This window comes from Taeniopygia guttata, chromosome 14, assembly GCF_048771995.1.
Source record: "Taeniopygia guttata chromosome 14, bTaeGut7.mat, whole genome shotgun sequence".
NCBI classification, from domain to species: domain Eukaryota; kingdom Metazoa; phylum Chordata; class Aves; order Passeriformes; family Estrildidae; genus Taeniopygia; species Taeniopygia guttata.
In genome coordinates this window covers 2,398,755-2,422,064 of record NC_133039.1, presented here as the reverse complement: position 1 = coordinate 2,422,064, position 23,310 = coordinate 2,398,755, and the positions used below count along the sequence as shown (strand labels likewise).

The following is a 23,310-nucleotide window of genomic DNA, read 5'->3' as shown; positions in this document are numbered from 1 at the left end:
AATAAGGAACTGTACAAAAGTCCTTTAAAATGCAGACTTGATGTACAACAATATTAAACAAGAAAATATTCCAACAGTCATGAAACAGCCATCAAAAGTACTGCTCCTTTTTTCAATCCCTGCAAGAAATCAAAACCTTTCAAGCAGAGCCAGATTTTAACGAAGGGTGGCTGTTTAAAGCAGAGTTGCCAAAAGCCTTGGCTGTGCCTGGACTTTTATTTTAAGTATTTGTACTATTAAATATTAATATAGGTCAAATAGCTGATCCCCCTGAGCAGATGAAATCTGCACAATGAAAACAAACACACTGTAAAACATGAGCCAACGTTACCCTTAATGTTACTGCATAAATATGCAAATACAGACCCCGATTTTCCTGAACAAGTTTTCTTATTGGCGTTCTGGGAGAATGAGAAGGAAAATATAAAAATTAAATAATAGTCACAGCCCTGAAAATTTTAAGAGCTGATCCAAGGCTCATTGGCTCAAGGGAGCTTTGCCTTTACTACCTTAAAGAGCTGCAGTGCTGCAGAACATGAAGCACACACAGGAAAATTCCAACGTGGTGCCACACAGACAAGGGGAAAGGATGGAAACTGAGAGTTCAGTGAATAGATGAGTTTGTGTAGAACCTCAAACATTATTCTGGAGAGGCAACCATGGGAATCCTTTGCTCTTGATCCATTTTCTCTTTTGTCCCAATCTTCCCAGATGGCAAAGCTGAAGCTGGGTTGGTGCATTCAGGGTCAGCCTGTGTGCTGCTCTGGGTTGGGTCAGCACTTGGAAGTGTTTTGAGTTTGAATTGGGTACAGGAAAAACTTAAAGAAGCTGTGAAAAATACCACAGATCCTTGTTATTCCTCAGGAATAACTTTATTCAAATGATGGCACCGGCATTGACAAGTTGTACCTTAAAAATGATGAGTGAAGGTACAAGGGCACCTAAATAATAGTTTAATGATGCTTAATTCAATGATTTAAGGTTTTCTTTAAAAGAAGTGCGAATCCGATCTAGTTCCATGCTTCCAGCAGCTGAATAGTTAAGAATAATCCTGATACTGTGAAGCTTGGAAACCTTCACATAGGGAAATATGGATTCCTATAACCAGAATAGTCTGGTAACACACAACAGTGAATGTAAAAGTCCAAATCTTAAAAGTGAACAGTCCCATGGCCTAAGCTGCATGTCACCATTTTATTTTTGGCTGCCATCATGTTTGGGAGCAAATAATACAGAATGACATATATGTACTCCAAAGGGGTAGAATCTAGATTATCAGCAGTTGTGAAATGATCCCACATTGTAAATAAAACCAAACCCATAGAAATGTTTTCTTCAGAAAGAAAAGCTCACGTTTCTCAAAATATGAAGAGACATATTCCAAATACTAAGTAAAAACAGTTACATAAAAATACTGGATTTGAAAGCAAGCTCCGAAAAAAATCTAAATATGCAAGAAAATCTCATCGGATAGATATTTTCCATGCAATTTGATTTTTTTTAATGTAATCTTTTCACCTTGTTGAAATCTGTATTTAAGGAAACGCTTCTCATTTCTTGTATTTCGATTGAAATTTTAAATCATGTTTTTCTACTGGTGTGCACCATTCTGGAGGCTGCTTCTCAAAATCTAGCCTGAAATGCTCACATTAGAGTGCTGATGTGAAGGAGACAAAGCAAGCCTGGCTTCAGCCCAAGTGCTCAGCCCTTCCAAAGCACACTGATTGGAGTCATAACCATCCGGCTAAATGGAAGCTGGTAATTAAAAATATGCAAAAGGGTTTGGAAATAATGTGAGTCTCTCTGAATGTGGATTTTGAATATGGGTGTCTCTCACATGGGTAAAGTGGATAATTGCCTGCCTATCCCGCCTCTATTCATTGCGAATAATTGAGTTGTTGTCAAACACTTCCAACACTGCCTATCACAATAAATATGAAAAGACAGAGGGGCTCTTTGAATAATCTCATTTTTGTGGTTGAGGAAGCTGTTCCTTTTGTACTTGCCTGGGGAATGGCATAGCAACAGGAAATGAGAACGACAGAAAGAATGGAGAAAGCACTGCAGACTTTGCTTTATTTTTTAATTTCATGTCTCTACATTGCATCTAAGATTTCAGTCCCACACCTCTGCTTCTCCAGGGACTTCCTTTGTTCAAAACCTGTGGCTTGCTCTCCACAGGAGCAGTGGGATGAGCTGGGTGGATGGGGACAGTCCCCAGGGATGTCAGACATCCAAGGGGAGCTTAGCACAGGTCCCCAGCTAAGGCAGCTCTGGGTGCTTGCCAGAGAAGTGGGGCGTGTTGAGGTAGATGTTTGACCTGCACAGCTCTCTCAGGCTGCACCATGTCCCTAGTGTCACCAAAGCCCTTCACAGGAAACTGGCCTGTATGTGACAGTTCAGCCTGACTGATGGAGGGGCTCAGGTGCTGCTCTGGACTGTGGGTCCTGCAGAAGGGCTCAGGTGACACTTTCATTGCTGTGGCTCCAGCCATGGCCCATCTCTTACAGCCCCCCAGCTCTGCTGCTCAGCAGCCTGTCCCAAAACACCTCCCTCTGCACACCCTTCCAGCACCCTGCTACTTCAGCAGCCTTTCCTAAGCCCTGTTTCCCACACTATCACAGCTCTCCATATGCCACTGCAGTTCCCTTTTCCCATATTTCCATCCTTCCCATCCTGCAGCAGACATTCCCTGCTAGTTTCAGCAGTCCCTTGCAGTTTCCACTCTGCTGCTGCTTTGGGGGTTATTGTGTTTTGTACCCTTGGACTTCTGCACAGGGACACGTAGGTGGCTGGAGCGCTGACAAGGTGAGAGTGGTGCTCCAAGAGATTTGACAGATGGATTTTTTTGCCTCCATTTGAGACTCACTGGCACACAGTGTGGGAGAGACAAGCCCTTGTCTCAAAAGAGCTGCAGCAGGTAGTGCCTGCTCCTTTCTGCCTGCTCCTCAAAGGAACACTGACCTGCATCCCCCCCTTTCTAACCTCACTTCTGAATTTCTGTTTTGCTCGAGGTGTGTGCTCTCCAGACTCTTTCAGTTTCTAAAATGATAATGCAGGCTGAGCTGGAGGAACATCTCCAGAAACAATCAGTTTCACATCTCCATCCTCAGTTTTTCCTGAGGATTTGCCTGGAGTATTTCTGGACACACAGTGATTATTTTCTCAAAAATTCCCTTTCGCCATTAGGGCCTTGACATTTCAGCTGACACCTTTAGTGCAAGGCAGAGGTTAACCCAGAGATGCTGCAGCAGAAAGCTTTGCACCTCACAGCAGCCAGAAGAAACCTTTGATATCTGAGGGCTGATCCAACTGCTGCCTTCTAAGGGCTCTTGCCATCACACGAGGTTTTTGCACAGTAATAATGCAGCAGCTGAGAGCCCAGAGATGGTTTTGCCTGTGCAGCATTGCTCTTGTAGTGGATAAGATGCACTTGGGACCTCTTACAGTCCCTGGCAATTAGACAGAGTGCAGCATCTCCAAAATGCCATTGTCCAGGCAAATTAATTACTCCTGTGCCCCTGGGACAAGGATTGTTCCTGACCTAGCTGAGTGTGCTGGCAGTCCTGTGCTGCTGGGGAGAGAAGAGGAGAGGGGGCTGAGGCCACCTTTCACCTGGGCAACTCCATTCTGGAAGCCAAATGACTTCTGGAAATCACACATCAAATGTGTGTCACTGTCCCCCCTGGAGCTCAGCCAAAGCCTGGCCGAAGGCAACAGGCCACAACATCTCCTTCCATACTGTACTTTTTGGTGTGCTTGAATCAATTCCTGCAGGGACACGTGCTGTATAAAATGTGTGAGTCAAACAAACCAGAAAGCAGATCAGCTTTGCACTGTCATTTATGCTGGAAGAGTAGGCATGTTAAATCCCTTTTCCCACAAATCCCCTTGCAGTAAATCAGTTTTGGAGCAATGCAGCTGGGTGTCAGGTGCTCTGCTGGTGCTGTGCTCTCAATGACTCTCTGTGCTAAGGGATGTTCTTGAAAACTATGCTAAAATAGACCAGGCAGTTTTGGAAAAGAGAGGTGTGTGTCCAAACAGCTGAAGTGAATGAGTTCATTCTGTGTACCAGGGAAATGCACAGTGGGCAAAGAGTGGCCAAAATTATAGGCCAGGTACTTTCAAAATGTTCTTGGCTGGCTTCACAAGCAGGTGTAAATCTGCTGGATGCATTAAAAGCCAATGCAATTCAGATGCAAAGTGGGAGCCTTTGAGGAGTCCTGGAGGAGACAGCCTGGATTGGAGGGGAGCCTGACTCCTGCTCATTAAAATAGCTGTGCCTGGGAGCCTGCTGGCTCCGGAGGAGAACTGGCAGTGCTTCCTGCAGGGAAAGGTGGGCACCATCTCCTGAAAGCAGGTGTAAAGCTCAGAGCACACCCCAAACACACACAAGGCATCCTGGGCACTGGCAGGGATCAGCAACATGGAGTAAAAGGACCCTGAGGAAAGCATGGGACAGAGGTGATGAGAAACTTGAGCACTGTTGTCAAAATCTCTTTCACTGGCTCTGTTCTAAGGAATAACCCCTTGTGGCTGCTGAGCTGGAAGGCTCCATCCCTTTCCAAAGCCCTCACTCCAGTTTCTCAGGACTTCTCACCTGGGGAAGCAGAGCCCCAGGGTTTTATCCTGGCTACAAATGATGTGGGAACATTATCAGTGCCTGTTAATACTCTTTAGGGTAAAATACCTCAGTTTTCAATTTGCTTCCGCTGCCCTCCAGCTTGGCTTGACCGTGTTCAAGCAAAGGGAAGTAGGAGCTAAAGCACCCCGTTTAAATCTTGTGGATTTTGGTACAATTTAGTTTTCTTTACTCATTTTTAGAACCGTAAAGATTTACATTGCATTCAGTAGTGTAACTACTCAAATTAAAAACTCAGCTTGGCAGAGATCACCCCAGAGTCCTTTGCTGGCATCTTTCCTGGAATGCCAGCTGTTCCAGAGAAGCAGAGAGGCCAGGTTCTGCTGATTTCCCTAGCCTTGCAGATACCTGCTCCAGCTTTGTTTTTTTAAGAAATAATTTAACGTACAGGTGGGTTTTGGGTTGAAATTTTGTAGATTGCTAAGACTGATGCGACGTCAGGTCCAGATCCAGTGAGCATGAGGGAACTGAATTCCCCTTTTAGCAAAAAGTATGAAGTTCATCTCTGAATTGAGTTGCAGGTATTTTGGGACAGGAATTAAACCAAGGACTGTTTTCCCCTGAACTGCAGCTCATATGAAGAAAGTTCTGTATCGAGAACAGTGATTAGCAAAACTGATTTTATTATGGCAAAAAAACCCCAAACATGGCAATGCAAAGTGCCAACATCAAAGCCTGTGAACATTTTCTACTTTTGCATGTTGGCAGTTATATATATTTTTAAATGTTAGACATTTAAAGGTTTGTAAATTCTTGATATAGAGCAGAACACGGAGAATTGCCTTGGATTCATGGGACCACACTCCCCCATAATGCCACTATAAATTAATTGGCTGCATAACCAATACCTCGGTCTGAAAGTTGTATTTTTGCTTCTCTGAAATGCACTCAGAATTACTGAGGCATATTGAGTGACTCTCTTTACTGAAAGCTTCTATCACATAACATATATGCAAGAAAATCAGCCCTAAGTGAGAGAGAGGTTAGTGGGGGAGCATGAGAGATAACGGTGAAAAATTGAAAGAGGGAAGGTTCCAACTAACAAAAAAGTTACCAAAATAAAAAAGATAATGATTCACCTTAAGACCTGTCCATATCAGAAGTTTCATGGAGAGCCTGCGTTTGGAGTGTTGGGCTGGACAAATCCTTGGAATTCAGTGTTTTTCCAGCCCTGAGCAGGAGGCTGGTCCAGAAATCTCCTGATGTCCCTTCAATCTGAACTGCTCTGTCCTTCTGTGAGAAATTGTCATGAGCTGGCTTTTGCCATTTTAAAACAAATTAACAGGTTTCCAGGTTTCTATTGGCAGGAGCTCAGCATTTCTAAACAAATCACCATTTTTGGCAGAAGGGGTAGGAGCCAGTGTTCACCAGGTGACCCTCAGGGTACTCCTGCACACCTCTCCACAGCTCTGTCACTCCTTTTGAACTCAAAACTTTTGGTGCAGGTCAGCTGTGTGTGTTTATCCCATGCCCAGGTTTATCCCAGGAGTCTTGCAAACACCCCCTTGACTCCATGGACAGTAGGTGGATCAGGGTGATCCTCAGCAAGCTGCCTGGGTGGAGAGGTCAGGAGACTGACTGAGCAGGCAGCTTGTTCTCCACCACCCATCTTCAGCCTCCAGTCCCCTGAGACGAAGGGGGAACCAGTGCAGGTGCTGCTCTGGCTCCCTCCAATATGCACAAAGCTTTTGCAGCAGCTGCTGCTGAGCCATGGAGTAACCACTCAAATCCTCTCCCTGTTTTTTTTCCTGTTCTCTGCTTTATTTTTCACTCTGAATTAAACATGCTGATGGGCTGCATTTGGCAGAATAATAAGCAAGCAACAGGTTGCGATCTAAATATTTGATTCTGATCACCACTGCCATCACTTTATTGTTGCTGTTGAATGAAGATGTGGGTGAATTCCAGCAGGGAATTTACAATCTACCTCTGTGTTAGTAATTACTGATTTGATTTCCAGGTGTCTGCAGCTGAGTACTCTCATTTCACATTGATGTGAGATTTTCATCTTTCCTTGGGAGTTAATTGTGTAACATGCAAACAAGAAATCAGCCATGAAAACATGGAAATTCCCAGGTCTTCATTTCCTCTCTTTTGTTCAAAGTTCTATTGGAAAGGTGTGGTTGGTTGAACATAGCTGGGACAATGTGTCCAATGTGGATTTATGCAAGGTGAAGCCAACATACAAAGAAAAAACAGGTTAATTGCAAGAGCTTGATTCTGAAGGCCACAGTACAAAGTCTTGGGGGAAGGAGGGTGCACAATTTTCAGCCTCTCTCTATTCTCCATGCTTATGCAAAAACCCTGTACCACACACCAGCAGAACTGATCAGGGTGAGGCCATTTCATACCAGAAAGGTTTGGCATAACAGCTTTTAAAAGAAGGAAAATTTCTGTCCATCCAGACCAAGTGAATATCTTTTCCTCACAGATAAGAACCCTACCTCTGATATGCAGCACTGTCAGCACAACCAAAATGTCAAGAAGATATCGTGAGAAGTGCACAGAAAAACGGCATGAAATTAATTTTTCATTCCTCAGGATACTTCTTCCCACTGAAGCTATCTATCACCTTTAAAGTGACACTATGACTTTAATGAATGCTTTCTTGCCTGTGGGGCTACTTTGGGTAGAAAGGCAGGTAAGGATTAAACAGGAGGAGGTCCTTGATGTTGATAAAAATTATGGCTTTCAAATCTGAAATCCACTTGAGCAGCCTGGTGCGGATGAAGGGATGCACCAGGTCCCTCTCCTAATGCCATGTGAAGGCAGGAAGAAAACTCAGAAAAGTGACCCATCCCAGAGGCACTTTAGGCAGACCTCTGCAAATAGACACTGCCTTGGACACAGAGCAGTGACACACAGCCAAAAAGTAGCTGTTCCCTGCTGAGCCCCGGTGCTGTCCCAGATAAAAACCTGGGCCAGGTTTCTCCCCGAGCGCCCGCTCCGCTCCGCTGCCACCCTCCAGGGCTCCAGCAGAAGTGCTCTCTCTGAGGCCAGCTTTGTGTTGTGCTTGGCACGCAGTGAGGCCCTGAAAATAATCTCTTGTATTAGCTGAAACCCTCTCATGCCAACTTCGTGATCCCTCTGACATATTTGCTGCCAGCTTTCGGTGTCAGTGCGTTGGCCCGTGGCTCAAAGCAGTTCCATTTTTAATGCCTCACAATACGTACCTTCTCTCCCTCATCCCTCTCCAGTGGATGAGCAGGACTTGGGGAATTTGGCCGGAGCATCGTTTTCCCCAGTAAAGACTGGGGACTGATGGAGAAAATGATCTGTGCTCCCCCACAGTGTGTACCAAAATGGCATGTGGTAATCCTCATTCTGATTTCTAAAATGCTGGATAACAGCCAGCGTCTCTGCTCCTCCAGCCCCATACAAACTTTTTGGGACTGTCAGTTCTCCAAGGCCTTATTTGAACAATTCACTGAAGAACTGGAAGGGATAAGGTGATCTGAAAACACAGTGAAATTCTCCAAAAACCCCAGGAAGGTTATTGTGGTTTTTTACCATATTAAGCAATAACTCTAGCCCATAGAAAAATAGTATCAAAGCATTAAAGAGAATTGAAGAGCTGTCTATATAAAAAATAACATTATAACCATAATCAGCTGAGCACACCTTGAATTAAACCTAAGTAGGTGTAGGAAAACAAATGTTTTAATGTCCTCCTGTAACCTCCTTCTCCCAGGTGCCAATTTTCACTCCATCTTTAGAGAAGCCAGGCATTTTGCCTAACTGGGTTTTGCTGGGCATTAACAGAGGTCCAGGCAGGAATCCAGTGTGGACAAGCAAAAAAGGCCCTTTAGTTGTTGGGAGGTAGAAAGTGGTTCCAGTGCTGTGATGGAGAGCAATTGCAAGGCAGTGAGACCAGACTTTGCTTTGTCCTGCAGAGCTTTAGTGCCCACCAGGCTGTGCCACGGGGTGCCAGCCATCAGCCTGCCAGGCAGTCTGGGACCCGAGAGGCAGAGACAATTGCTGAAAGAGCAAGTTTTGTAATAACAGCAGCAAAACTCAAAGCAACAGAAGGGAGGCAAGCATCACAATGGTGAAAAATAGAAGGTGGCTGCAGCTGTGGCACAAAGTGTGAGGAGCCCTGGTGACCACACAGCGTTGGACACGCACCTGCAGAGCACCCCAAGCCATGCATCAGCTGCAACATGGAACAGCATCTGTGTTTTTCTTAAGCTCAGTCTGCCTCCTTGAATTCGAGCCCATCACTGAGTATTTTGCTGCAATGGATTAAATATCTCAGGTGGCATTTTGCTGATGCAACAAAAAGAGTGAGAAGTGTCCAGTGCTGGAAGAATTTTCTTCTGACTTAGCATCTCAGCTGTCCTTCATAGTGTTGGTATTTTTCTATCAATTACCATTTGGTCTCCTAAATTAAGAGCTCAATCTCAATCTTGTCCCCACATGGGGAAATTTTGCTGTTTCCATTTTGTCAACAAAATAAAAGAAAACTGTAATTTATTTTTTGTGGACAAAATGGGTTTGGGTTCTTTCACTTTTCTTTTGGCATTCCTTCCTGTTGACAGCATGATTTGCACAAAATTACATTCTGTTGATAAAAATGTGCTGAAATGTCTTTCGGTTTCATTGAGTGAATGATTTGCAGTCAGAGGTTTGACAAAATGCATGTTGTCAACAGAACGAAATGGGGCGGGCGGAGGAAAGAATATACTTCAGACATATGGAGCAAGCAGTTTACACACTCACTTGGTTTGTTAAAAACCCTGCTCAGAGTTTATCAGAAAGAATTTTGTGGGATTCAGATACGACAATAGTTACTTTGGAAAATCTCATTTGCACAGACACATCTGGCAGTGAGGAAAGGCATAAAGAAAGTTAACGGGTGCAGAGTTTGGCCAGAGATCATTGCAAGTGCTGTTCTGCTTCCTTAGATGTCTTTGTATCCAAATAAATTTCCTCCATTAAGTTTACAGATTTCCTCATGCAGCTTTTAAGGGAATACTTGTACTGGAAATGAACAAGACAGGGAAAAGAAGTATGTTAAAATTTATGAAAACATCTGTTGGAAGTTCTGAGAAAGATGCTTTTGTTTTAATCATGTAAGCAAGACTGATGGATTTTATCAGAGCTAAGTACTGAAGAGTCCCAAATGGGCTCTTTATCCCAAAGGCAAAGCACTTGAGCATATGCCCAATTTTAAGCATGTGAATAATGGCCTCGTTTACTCCAGTGCAAAACTCAAGTTCTACAAGCCAGTGTGTTGGATTCTAAAATACTTTGGATTAGTGTTAAAGTCTTGACCAAAAAATTGTACCAAAAATTAATCTTGAAGGTAACTGCAAAAAATTATTATAGTTAGGACCAAATGGTTTCAGTAAAATAAATCACATTAAGTATCTGCATCTTGTATCGAACATTAGGATAAAAAGACAGTTATTGATTAAACAAGGTAAATACTCATTTATTAAATGAGACTGATTTGATAAGCTTTAAGTGTCATAGACATAGATAAGCCTTAAGTGACATCATTAACCGGGTGGGTAAGGAAAAATCTGGTTTGCAGTGATATTTCTTCATTTTATCCAACCTTTTTCATTACTCAATATCTTTACTGCTTTAAGTCAATTCTGAAAAGAATTTTAACACCTTTTTTTTCCCTTTGCTGTTTTCTCACAGCAGCATCCTTTTGCTGAGAACCAAGTCAGTGAGAGAGGAGGAGAAAGAACAAGAGTCAGATCTGTGCTCTCTTTCAAGAGCAGTTCTGTAGGTGTGGTAATGAGCTGTGGCTTCTTCTGGGAAATTTGGGTTGTGAATTAAGTTGTAGATGGCGTTATGTTTCCATTGCAATGTCCAGCTCAATTTTCTGTTAAGGTTGCTATGGGTATCAGAATATGGTGCCAAAATACCCTAAAACACTATTCCAGACAATTATTCTCATTTCAGGATGTAAATGCCTTGATTCCACCCCCACAGTAAAAATCCCACTGGCAGGAGCTGGATCAGGGGAATAAACAGTCTCTCTTCATGTGCACACACTCAGCTCATCTCACTCTGCTGGCAGAACCGATTGCACTCGCCTGTTCAAACAACAAATGCATCAAAGCAGAGGAAGAGCCAGTGAAAAATGCTGCTTGCACGGGAACAAGCTCCTGGTGGCTGGGTGTGCTGGGGCTCTGCAGGAGCTGGGGAGCAAAGGAGGCTCTGGTGGGTAGGCTGGAAGAAGGGAGAGTCAGAATGCACCTCACATCAGAGGAGAATTCCAATTGCTCTGGGGTTTGTGGTACTAAACGAGCTGATTTTTGGGAGTTACAGACTGACAGAGTGCTTAACCTGAAAGCTGGGGGAATGAGCTTAGGAGGAACCGTTTGTGTGAGCTAAGAGCATCCTCAGGGCACTATCAGCTCTCTTGCTCTGATGAGGGGGTCAGTGCTCATGGTCTTTTTAGACAGGTATTATTCAGGCACCTAAATGCTGTCATGCTTGACTCACTTGCACCTGGTGGCTACTGTTTCCTAATTTTGGAAAAACTTAATATACATTGTACATGCCCTTTTGGATGGAAATTCCATTCAATGGTGTTTAACAGTGAGAGAGCCACAGCTGGAAAACAAAATGTTTTACAGAAATTTTGGAAATTGCTTCTTTTTTTCTGGCCGTGAAAAAGCTTTTTCTACTTATCTTGAATGATATCATTATTCTTTTAACTTTTAAGCAGTAATTGTCCTCCAACTAACCAAGAGTTGGAAGTGCAGACTTGTCTTCAAAACTAGCAGGGAATGGTGCTTTATGTTATGAGATGTGCACATTTTTCCACTGAAAATTTGCATGTGTTTAGGGCTGGCCATACATGTTGGGTGAGCTGTGGGTTCCTGTCTCAGGAAAATAAGTCCAGGTAGATTTCTGTCCATGAACTCAAGAAGAAATCAGATGTAGGGAGGATATAATGCAGGTACTATTGTAAAGTACATTTTCTAGAAGCAAATTTGCATAGGAAAACAAAGGTCATAAAAAAAGCTTGGATTTTTCAAAGCCATAGAAAGAAATGGGAGTAGTAAGACTGAAATGAAATGGAGAACTTAGGTCAAATTACTTCAGAGCATATGAGCTATAAGCTGCCAAAAGAAGTCCATCAAAGCAAAATTTGCTCTTGAATTTAAAGCACAGCCAGGCAGATTTTTCTGGAAGAGAGAGAACTGTGAGTATAGTAACGAAGCACAGAGCTGGCGTTTATTTAACCACAGAAAAAGGTAGAGTCTGTCAGAGCATTTTATAATTCTGCTTCTATTATTTGGGAGTAGAGCAGATGACAAATCTGTTAGTTCAGAGTGTTGACACAATACACTTTTATCACTTTTTGTCAACAGAACATAATTGTGTTCAGATTACTCCATCACAGGGGAATAGCCATAAGATCCTGCTGTCCATAAAAATAAATGTCATGTTCTATTTCTGAGAAAGCAAGAGGGAAATAGGAAAAGCAATGCAAGAGAAGAAAAAAACCTTGGACAGTCTCTATTTGACGGAGTTTTGGTTGTGCAGGCACTGTGATGATGAAGAATTTATTCACCCGAACCTGACACCCTCCTGTGCCTCTAATTTGTTTCCCTCCTTGCCACCCCGTCCCATTGAACCCAAACACTTCAGTGCTGTCCTCCAAAAGTCTTCTGTGAGTGATGCCAGCTCTGGGTCATGAGCAGTGTGTCAACAGCAGGGATGACAGAAACCCTGAGCAGGGAGGGCAGCGCTCTTCAGAGCCCAGGGGAGGGGAGCAGTGGGGCTGAGAGGACAGGGAGACCTCCAGTTTGATCAGCCCGGCTGCCTTTGCTGCTGGATTTCAGGGGTCAGGTTCCCAAAACCCAAAACAAAGCACAGCCCCTTGGGGAGGTGGCAGCTGTGGGCTGTCAGCTTCTCTCTCCCAAGCTGGATCCTCTCTGCCTGTGGAAGGGAAGACACTAAATTGCTCTGTGCTCTGCTCCTCCAGAAAATCATTCCACCTCAGGCATTCATTTCCCAGACAAAATGCGAACTCAGCTGCAGGAACATGTCACATTTTTCAAGATTAAGCGAAGCAAGAACTAGTATTTTTAATAAAGCTGTTGGAAATATTCAGTTGGCTCCATTCTAATGGAAATAAAAGTCTGCCCATCCATCATCTTTCCTTGTGACACTCTGGAGACAGCTGTGAGTGGAAATGTGGGGGCTGAAGGGGTTTCAGGCAGGTACTGGTGTTTGTGCACAGCAGACAAAGGGGATTAGTCAGTGTGGGGAGGAACCAGAGACACTTTGGGCTCCCTCGTGGTCCAACACAGGTGCAGTCCCTCCCGTTTCCTGTAGTAATTGCAGAATGAATCACAGCAATTAATTCAGTTATAAAAATAGAATCATATTATTAAGGGGAAGAAACAAACAGAAAAACAAAGTCTGTTGTCAAAATCCAAATTCCTTCTCCCTTGTCCCTAATTTTATTTTCTCATAAAGTCATGTCATGTCTCACACCTTCCCATTAGTTTCTGACATGCTACTTTACCAACTGAGAGACCCAGAGGGGATGGGGGATGTAGGAGTCTTAAAAAAGAAATAATTAATCTCCACTGAGAGTAACATGCTGCCACATATCACTCAGCATTGCATCAATAGCCTGATGGCGTCAGGAGAGGTGACTGAGAAGGAAACAGGAACTAGCTCTTGGTGTTTGATGATGAAAACTGAGATATTTAAAATCTCCAGTGCCCATTTGCTATGCAGTCTGCTCAGAGGCATCCAGTGTGATTACAGCACCCAGACAGAAGTGTCATCTTCAGTGCTGGTGGTGCCACTTTCATGGCAATTTAGCAAATGATCACATAGAGATGGAAACACTGATTAGTAAACACACAGAGCCTTCGTGTGCTCTGCTCATGCAAAGCTTTGAACCTCTGGAAGCTGTCCTACTGAGGAAATATCTATCCTGCAGGTAGCTGTGATTGTATTGCTGTCACTATTTAGAGTGACAGTGTGTGTAAGCTTTGTGCCTGAGCCCAAGTGTCACCAGTCCAGAGGGACAGCTGCATCTCAGCTGCAGAGACATTAAAGCAGGAGGCTGTTGGGAGAAAGAATCAGCCATAGTCCTCTAATTGCTGTCATCTCTGGAAAAGAGGGGCTGATACCATATCTAAGTGTGAAACCCAAGAGGACTGCTGTTTTGGTTGGAGTTTTCACTTCTGCAGTCCAAAAAGGCTGAGATCCAGAGTGAGAACTGACCCTGGCAACTTCCCACAGGTTAACTGTGAGCAGGAACACAAATTACTGTCCTTTCTACATTTCCCAGCCTAACTCTCCTTCCTGACCCTGCCCACCTCTCTTTTACAGTATTCTCACACAGTGGGGGAACCTTCCTTTTCTTTTCAACTCACCCAGGTCCACTGAAGCTGTTTAGAAAGGGAAAATTTTCTTGCTTGCAGAACTGGAACAAGATAGGAAGAGTACAAAATCCACTGAAAACCTCAAAACCAGAATAATGAGAAAATGCTAAAGTGAAACAGTGTTCATGGCTCTAAGGGGTTTGCACAGAGCCACAGCAGGGAGGACAGAAGGCTGCAACTCACTGCTTCAAGTACCCTTATTCAGTCTGAGTATCTCAGCACACTCCTGTCCAGTGGAACACCCAACCTTGGAGCTTCTCTCTGTGATTTACAGCCAGATTAATGAGTTAATTTGCTTGTTTCTTCACCATTTTCATAAGCTGCAAAGGAAATGGTGTGATCTCCCCTTGGTTCTGGGATATTTATATGAAGGGATGGGAAAATGGCCATCTGCACAGCTAGAAATCCAGAGGAATGCCACTAGTGGTGGGGATTCAGAGAGCGAGGAGCTGGGAATTAAAGTGATGTTTCAGAGAGAGGAGGGCATGTGGTGTCATTTGGGCACAGCTGTTCAGCAGCCCAGAGGAAAGGCAGAAGGCTTCTCAGGTGGAGCAGGCAGCAGGGAGCCACCAAAACATGTTTTCATCTTTGCTTCTGGAGAGTCTGAATGAGACCACAGCGGAGTAGCAGCAACAGATGTTCACTCAAAGCACTGTGTCAACATCCAAAAAATCAGAATGACAGGGAGGTGTCCCCCACTGAAGTATCATATTTGACAGAGTGGCCCTGGAGCAGGTGGGCAGCTTCACATGATTGTTTTTGCTCCATGATGGGTGAGCAGTGTCCAGGCTCAGGAGGTGCAGTTGGGGCTGGCTGCCATCTGATCCTGATGAATTGTGGCTGAGCCTGAGCTGGAGCTCTCAAACTGACACCAGGCTGAAGTATCATTTGGTGGGTTGTGGCAGCTCAACCAAGAGGAATAAAAAGCATATGAAGTTTTGAGAGTACAACAGCATCACTGGTATATATCAAGAAAAAAAAAAAAAGTAACATTCCCCATCTCTGTCTTTTCAGCTTAAAAGGGGAAACTTTCCTTTTAATACATGAAATAAATATCCCTGACTTTCCATTAAGTTTAACTTACTGGAAATTTTAAACAAAAATTCTAACTCAAAGCTGCTGAACCCAATGTCTTATTTTTGCTTAATCACTGGTGCCAAGTGCTAAAATACAACACTTGAAAAAAAAAATTAGGGGCTTTGAAAATAGCACATTGACATCTCTCTCCAGTTTCACACTCACCATTGTCCTTCTCACCTAATCTCTCTCTTTATTAAAATAAACTGATTAGTTTTGCCTACTTGGTATGAAGAACAACTTCTCTCTATGAAGGCACCAGTGCAAAAGAAAAGGTAAATGGGGAGAGAGGAGGAACTAATAAATGATTCTGCTTGACACCTGGGCTAGTAATACAAATGTCAACACAGCCACAATTCAGTGAGACACTTACGTATGTGCTTATACTTAAGCAAGTGTTTAAGTCTGTTCAGATTCAGCTTCCTGCCAAGGACACACTTCACTTGTGGGACATATGTGACTTAAGAATATGCTAAGTGTTTCAGTGATTTGGTACCAGCCCAATAAATGCCCTTCACAAGTAGCTGACTAAGTATGTGCAGTTATTTCTCAGATAAAGGGTGTTCACACTGCACGGTTTGGTTGCTGTGCTATCAGCCCTGCTGATCTTCAAGGGTGGCATTGATTGAAGGACACTGGGGGATAGAAGCAGTCTCTGATAGTGTGTCTCTGCATTTATCTACCTAGATTTGCCTTTGTGAGCCCTGGAAAACTTGCTTTGATATCTGAAAAGAAAATCAGTCACTCTGCCAATTTGTGAGTTACGGATGGGAATGGAGTGTTCTGTGGTGATGGACTCCAGTACTGGCCAAGAATGTTGTGGTGAGGCAGACAGAAACATGAGCTGGACGTGTCAAACAAAGGTGTGAGCACCTTCAGACCAGGTCTGGCATTTCAGTAAGCACCTTTCCAAATAAGATAACAAGGATCACCATGAGTTTTCCAGGTGTTTATGACTTTGATGCTCTGGAAGAGAACATAAGGCCTGCCTTTCATGCTGCAAAGTGAATTGATGTCCTGGACCCGTTCCTGAAAATTCAAGGATAACTTTGGAAAATGATGGAACTGACTGGAAGCATATATGGCAAATGACAATGCTTTTTCTGTGGAAGTCACCCCAAGCTGTGCTTTTTATATCTGTTTTTCTCTCCAGGGGCCAGGTACATGGCCTGAGTGCTGAGTGTGCACAGGGCCCTGTTGGGCAGCTGTCGGTGGTCCTGCTGCTTGTTAAACACCACAGAGGAGTTCGGGGATGCAGAGTAAATGAGTCCAGCTCATCACAGCCTTTAGGAAGATAATTGGCTACCAAGCTTTTGAAGGGTCAAATGCATTAGCATCTAGCCCCACTCTGCCCTTTGAGCAGTCAGTGGTCAGGAGCAAGTCTGATTAGCAGGGCTCTTCACTGCCTTCCAGCTCTGATGTTAACTCATGACTGACCTTTTGCTGCTGTCTGTGTGTGGAGTGCAGAGCCAAAGACACAGTCCCCAGAAATAGCTCACAGGCTGAGTTAAAGGCTGTGCTCAATACAAAGTGCATGTTGTTTTCAAAGTAAATAATTAGGGCTAGCTTTGTGGGTCTGCATTTTACTTAGTAGTTTCAGGCAGATGAAAGGCATGAAATTTGATTTTCAACCCTTCTTTCAGCCACAGAGAGACTTCAATACAGGTGCATTTATAGCCAGGCTTTTTCAGTCTGTCGATGGCTGAAAATCCATCAGGATTACTTTTGCAGGATGTATTTTTTACAGACTTTCTTGCTGAATGATGCATTACAGATCAATGCTGTAACTGCAGGAATGTCCCCTAACTTAACTGGACAGACCCCATTAACAACAATAGGTGAAATTATTTACCTGATTGTTTCCTGAAGAGATGTCAGAACATCTGAATTGGCTCCAGGAAGGCTGATTACTATTTTGATTTTGAAAACTATTTCTTGTGGCCTGCCTGCAACTGCATGAACTGGTGTCTTGAACATTCCCCAGAACTCAGATAGTTATTTATTATTTAAATACAAGCTAAGAGCGGGAAACTCTTAAAATTCCCCAACGCTCTCCTCTAAAAATAAAGATCCATTAGTTCATCCTCAATAAATGATTCTTAATTGTTCCCTCAGGTGAAATTGGACTCTTTACTTCTATCTCCTTGAGTTTCCTTCTTGGCTTTCTTTGTAGGTGCAGCGTTTTTCTGTTCTGCCACTGACATTCAAGTGTTAAAGCCAAACTTTGTAAAGCCATGTGGAGTGCAACACTGGCTCTGATGTCATGCACAGAGTAGCCTGGAATGACCCCCATCCACTCATGGTGACTCCTGTTTGTTTTGGACAGTGCCTAGAGCTCCATTTTCCCCCCTCTATCTGGAAGATATCTTGCATATCCTCCCTGTTTATGATCACACTCACCTCTGATGTTTCCTTGTTAGCATTGTTATCCATCTTCTGGCTCAGACATAAACCCTGAGTGCTCCCAGTCACTGAAGGTCTGATGGCACTTTTGACCTCCACGTCCTGGCCACGAGCCAACCTGGCTATTTACACCCTGCCTACCAGAAATTCCTCCCATGGCCATGTTGTTTCTCACTTTTTTGGTCCCAAACAGCCCAAAAGATGCTGTTTTTCACTCTGTGCTACAGTTCAGCACTTGGAGCTGGCAAGATTTTTTTTTCTGCTGGTAAAATGCCCTGGGGACATGTGAAGGTGCTACAGTTTGATTTCCAGGAATGGTCTCCAGTTGTTCCAGCCTTGCTGTGGAAGGTTCCTGTGCCAATCCCCCATTTCTCCTTACTAGCTATCATTATCTCTAGCTATTCTTATCTTAATAACATTTCATGGAATGATTCCAGTATTTATTCTGTTTCCCATCTTTCTTTTCTTGCTGCCTTTTGAAAGAGGTGCTGGGGAAGGTGCTCAGCTGCTGTGAAGCAGCCCATGGACAGAGAGCTCAGAGCTCTGTGCACTTCCAGCAGAGAGAAACCCAGCCAAGGGCTTGTCCCATATACAGGAGAACTTAATTTAAATGAGTGCTATTAACTCTGGTTGTCTTCTCGTTGGTTTTTAGTTTAAAATTAACAAAGCATATGACTGAGTTTTTCCCAGAGTGGGTTCCAGAAGGATCCAGGGGGCAGGAGACTGTGGTGAGACTTAGCAGGTAGGAAGGCTGCCCCTGTGAAGCCTGCTTGCTCCAGCTAGAGTGCTCTCTCTCACTTTAGTACTCACCCTGTTGCCATCTTAAAGACATTTCAGTCAATCAAAGGAGATGTGGTGCAAAACAAAAGGTACTGGGTCATGCCAAAATGTATTTGGGAAGGGTAGAGAGAATGTGTGAAGCACCAAGATTATATGCCCAGGGACAATCAGATTTGTACCATCTTTTTCTAATTTTTTCTATTCTATTTGATCGTGGTTTGCCAAAATCAACACCACTGATTTTAATACAGGTGCCTTTGTTCCCAGAAATGGTCTGAATGAAACCTGGGATTATGAATGCTTTCCTATTCATGCTGAACCTTGGGAAGCTTTCCATGCAGCAGGTAATCCTTTGATTATTTATTTTTTCTTTTCCTCTTTGCTGTTATTGACTTCCTCTACCCAGGTTTGACACTGTTGTAGTAGGATTTTGCTGTCCCACACCATGGTGTGACAGAGGGGCTGTAGCCATTACAGATGGAGTTTGTAGACATGATTTTGGGTGCTAATGTGCCTTGGAAGGTCCAATCCAAATAAGATGTGAATATTGCAATTGCAGCATGGACACGCTGCCAGACTTAGAAGAGTCAAAATTTGGGATTAGGGCTGAAACAGAAAAAGTCTTTGGAAATCTGCAATTTCCCTTCCATGCAAGCCCTTCAGGCACAGTCAAATGTAGAATATGAGAACTAAGTATGAAAATAAAAGTTGTGAAAAAAATTGCCTCAGTTTCACTGTTTCTTTAAAACTTGGATCTCAGCCCAAGGTCGCAAATTGGTCCTCCCTGTTTTATTGACTTATAAAGAGACCCTGGGCAGTGTTTTGAGTAAACCTGGACTTACTGATGGCTTAGTGTTAAAGAAATATGTGAAATCTGTGGTTCTGCAGAGTTCCACTGTGAAAGCTGATGAAACTTGTTAAAAGGGAAGAGTGGCTGCTTGTTAATCACATACCTGACACACAAGCAATGAGGGTCCCTCTTAGAGAGGTTTTTTGGGACAAGTCATGTCACATCCTTCTGTGTCAGCTTTATCATCAGTAATGACAGGATGGGAGGATTTATCTGCCCTACCTGCCTGCCTTATTTGCAAAATAGATTGAAAACCCCTGGAGATGGTGTAATAAGTCTTAAAATTGCTTCACTCAAAACCATTTAAAGTTTCGGTCTTTGGAGGAGTAGGAAATCTCACCTCTTATAATGTGAAGAGGCAGCAGATGACCTATTAGTTTGCATCCTACATATAGTGATCCATCAACACCAGGATCAATTTCCTGAAGGTCACCAGCTCTTTTAAATCCTGCCATCCTCTTTGAATTCAGACAGCAGGGATTTGGCTTCTCTCTCCCTCACCTGCATTTTCCCTTCTTTCTCTTTTGATAAACATAGGCATTGCAGCTTTAAGATTTTAAGACCTTTCCCAGATGGAAAAGGTCATTTGTCTTTCACTACTCAACACTTCCTTCATGAGTTCATTTAAACATTGCCAGGCATCAGAAGAACAGAACTCAGCTGTAGGGTTATCTGTGTCTTATTCCCCTTTTGTGTAGGTGGCAAAACTGATCTAGAACAAAACTGTTTGGTTCCCATAGCAATTTACAATGTGCAGAGACAATAATACTGTACTCTTCCCACTCCTTATCTACACCTGTTATGTCTTCCTTTGCCACACTGCTAAGAGCTATAGCACTGGCACTATTTTGAATGGCATCAAGCAGGCCATTTCCCCAAATTTCATGCAATTTCTCCCTGTTTCTGGTAAGGACAGATTGTACTTTTAATCTAAGGAGCAAAAAGCAAACATTTTATTAGCCACTTTCAATTGGATTCTCAATGAAAAGTTAATTAAAGGAGTGTAATGAAAAGATATTACAGTGCATCTACTAATCTTGGTACATTATTTATATTAAGTCAGTCATCAAAATTAGTCATGTGAACTATCTTGCTGTGTGTGGTCTGGTTTGAAACGGCGTGTTTTTTTCCACTCAGCTCCACTGGATACAGTTAAGATACACATTTGATGTGTTATGCAGTTAGATCATATTTTGAAAGTTTATTATGCTCTCTATCTCTCTGTATCTGCAGGCTCGGAGTCAAGGGACCATTAAAGGCTTTCAGCTCAGCTTTGCAGTGTGCCTGAGATGAGACAAGTGACAAAAGTCCTCCTTTCCTGTAAGCTGACGGGCAGCTGGGGCCAGGGGAGCAGTGTCCCCCCGAGCCCTGAGTGGCACCAGTGGCTCTGGGAGGGCAAGGTCCCTGCTGTCCCCCTGTGGAGGAGCATCCCTTGCACCCAGCCCCTGTCCTGTCTGCAGAGTGCTGCCCGCTCCAGCAAGAATGAAATCCCTCTGGTTCTGCTCTCGCACTCTGGGAAACTCTTACTCCCTGCAGGTACCACAGTGCCTGCTTTGTTTGGCTTTTCTCACTTTTCTCCTTAGGATGTGCCCCAAGAAGAAATCAGGGCTAACAAAGTCATTTCTGGGTGGTCAAAGAGCTGCTCCTTCCCTCCCTGCCTCGTCTTATCCTCTCCTGCAGGGAGCAGATAGAGTTACGGATCCCAGGAGAGGAGAATAGTTTAGTGATCCCTCCTTAAGGTCACTGTCAATGCTGTTGCATGAATTGACCTACTAGGGGCTTCTGTGAGAGCAGTGCTGTTAGCTGGGCACAGAGGGGTGTAGCATTTCAGAGCAGTGCAGGGAAGTCGCCCACTCAAATCACTGAAGCATTTTAATTGACATTCAGTAACCAGCTGCCTTTAATAGGGTGAGCACTGCTAATGCCAGTCATGGGGCTGCTCTGTGCTCTCTACCACAGCTCCTGCTTGAGCTGCAGCTCAATGCCTGAGAAAGGCACCTGGAAATAGAATTTTTTCACTGCAGAGAGCAAAAGTAAGTGCATAGCCACTTGCTCAACACAACACAGGCTGTGAGAAAGTGCAGCTTGGGTGGAAAGAGTTAGGTTAAGAAGTAAGTGTCCACACTGGCACTGGGCTGCTCAGCTCAGGGGTGAGTCGAGGCTCTCTGTGAGTTTTCCTTAGAAGATGGGGAAAGGAGCAGGTCTGTCTGCTAGTTCTGGGGAGCAGGGAAAGCAGTGCAGGGAGGTGGGGAGGTATTCCAGCTGATCTCCTTTCCTTTGAGTGCTTCCTCACCTTTCCTCATTGATGTCCTTCAAACCTATTGCATTTTTACACTTGTCAAAGGCTTTTCAAATTTCACATCAGCATTCCCTTCTTTGAAGACAATCCACTTTTGGAGACACTTGATAATGTGTCAATAATGTCATGTACCCCAGCCTCACTCTGCAACAGCAAATCACCAAATACTCTTTCCCCATCACACTGCTTTGCTTACTTGTGGGCAGCTTAAGGGATGCTATAAGGGCATGATAGGAAATCCATCTTGCAGGCTCAGACCAGACATATTGATCCTACAGAATGAGGATTTGTGCTCTCCAGCATTGCTCCATTAACTATAGCAGCAAGAAAGGTGTCTACAGCTAAAAAAGGGCAAAATAAAGAGGAGAGCAAACCCCCTGTGATAGGGCATGGCCAAAGTCCAAAACATATTTTAGACCAAGATACATTTCTGCTCTCTGAATATATTTTGGAATTTTTTTTGTCTTGAAACCAATGCATGTCTCTAGTTGAGAGGCACTATGCTCATGAGGGATTGCAAGGTAGCTGAAGGAAGCAAACAAATCTGGTGTGCTAGAGACAGCCACTCTTGCTCCTGCTGGATAGGGCCTTACTCTGGGAACAGTCTAATTTTTTTTCTCAGTTTCTTCTATTGGGAAAAAACCTGATTTTTGCTCTGATTCCTTGAATGGGGCAGCTGGGCTAAAACTCTCAGCTACAGTGTAAATGAAGGGGCCAGATATAGAAAAAGCTTCTTGAAATTTCAGTGCAACTTCCAGCAAAGCTAGCAAGCAAGACACACTCTAGATATTTTTTCTATATTTTATTACCTTTTCTCATTATTTTCTGGTTGCAATGGCTGAACCTGGGCTCAATGTCTCCAGTTTCTCACAGGAGTATCATTCACTTTGTGTACCAGAATGAACTAAAGCAGTAACCATAAAATGGATATCTCTTGATCAAGGATGCATCCCCTCTGACTTTCCTCATAAGATATTAATAAGAGAGAGGCATTATCAGATTCCATTTAACAGGTGTGCAGAAGAAGGGGAAATCTCATAATCATTTAATATTTTCTGCAGGAACATCCTTCATCAGCTTTTGCTAATTATGAAGATGAAGCCATTTTCTATTTTTCCCATTTAAAGCCAAAGATAAAATTCAGGACACAGCAACAGCAATTTATTTTCTAGGTTTTGCTTTCTTCGTGCAAAGGAATGCCAAGGTAACCTCACAGGGTTTCATTTTAAAACAAGAATTCAGAGGAAAAATACCCTGGCTTTAGCCCACTGTCTCTATTAGTTTATTAAAATATTAGTCTTGTAGGTGTGTTAGATTGATTTGCCTTCATGGTGTTTAAAAATAGCTGTGAGAATAATGGGCTTCATCAAAAATCATTAACTGGGACATTACTTTCATTTTTTAACCACAGAACAAAGTGTCACAGCCAGATTAAACAAGCCAGAAAGCATTTGGAGCGCACACAAACAGCCAGAAATTTATATATATATACCTTAATCATGGAAAATCCTGGAAGATATTAGCTGTCTTCCACTGCAGTTGGGTCAGAATCCCTAAGAAAGGTCAGATTGTTTGAAGTGGCTGGTATTTGTACCAGCTGACATGCAAAGGCTCAGTTATTTATAGTGGTTTGCCTGCATCCCCACAATGCTAAGGGACTGAATGAGATTGCAGAGATGAAAGGACACTTCAGTCTAACAACTGCAAATAGCTGTAGCTCAGTGAACTTCTAAATTATGGCATTACCAAACTAGAAAACTGCCAAGCTTAAGCACAGGTTTTAATCCTTATAGGGTAATGGGATCCCATAAAAGCCTTTTTTTTGGAGGGGTGCATTTTATTTTCGTAAAGTTTAGCTCCCTGTGTAGTGCAGTCAAACTTTGGG

The 23,310-nt window shown here is 43.4% G+C and overlaps 1 long non-coding RNA gene across 1 annotated transcript; it reads right to left on the bottom strand.

Moving 5' to 3' along the window:
- Positions 1 to 11,815: 11,815 nt before the first annotated feature.
- LOC115497291 (uncharacterized) lies at positions 11,816 to 23,007 on the bottom strand. Its single transcript, XR_012058291.1, has 3 exons — positions 22,918 to 23,007; positions 14,008 to 14,921; positions 11,816 to 12,943 (listed from the first exon to the last, which is right to left on the bottom strand). It is a non-coding gene; the product is annotated as an uncharacterized lncRNA (long non-coding RNA).
- Between the last annotated feature and the right edge of the window lie 303 nt (positions 23,008 to 23,310).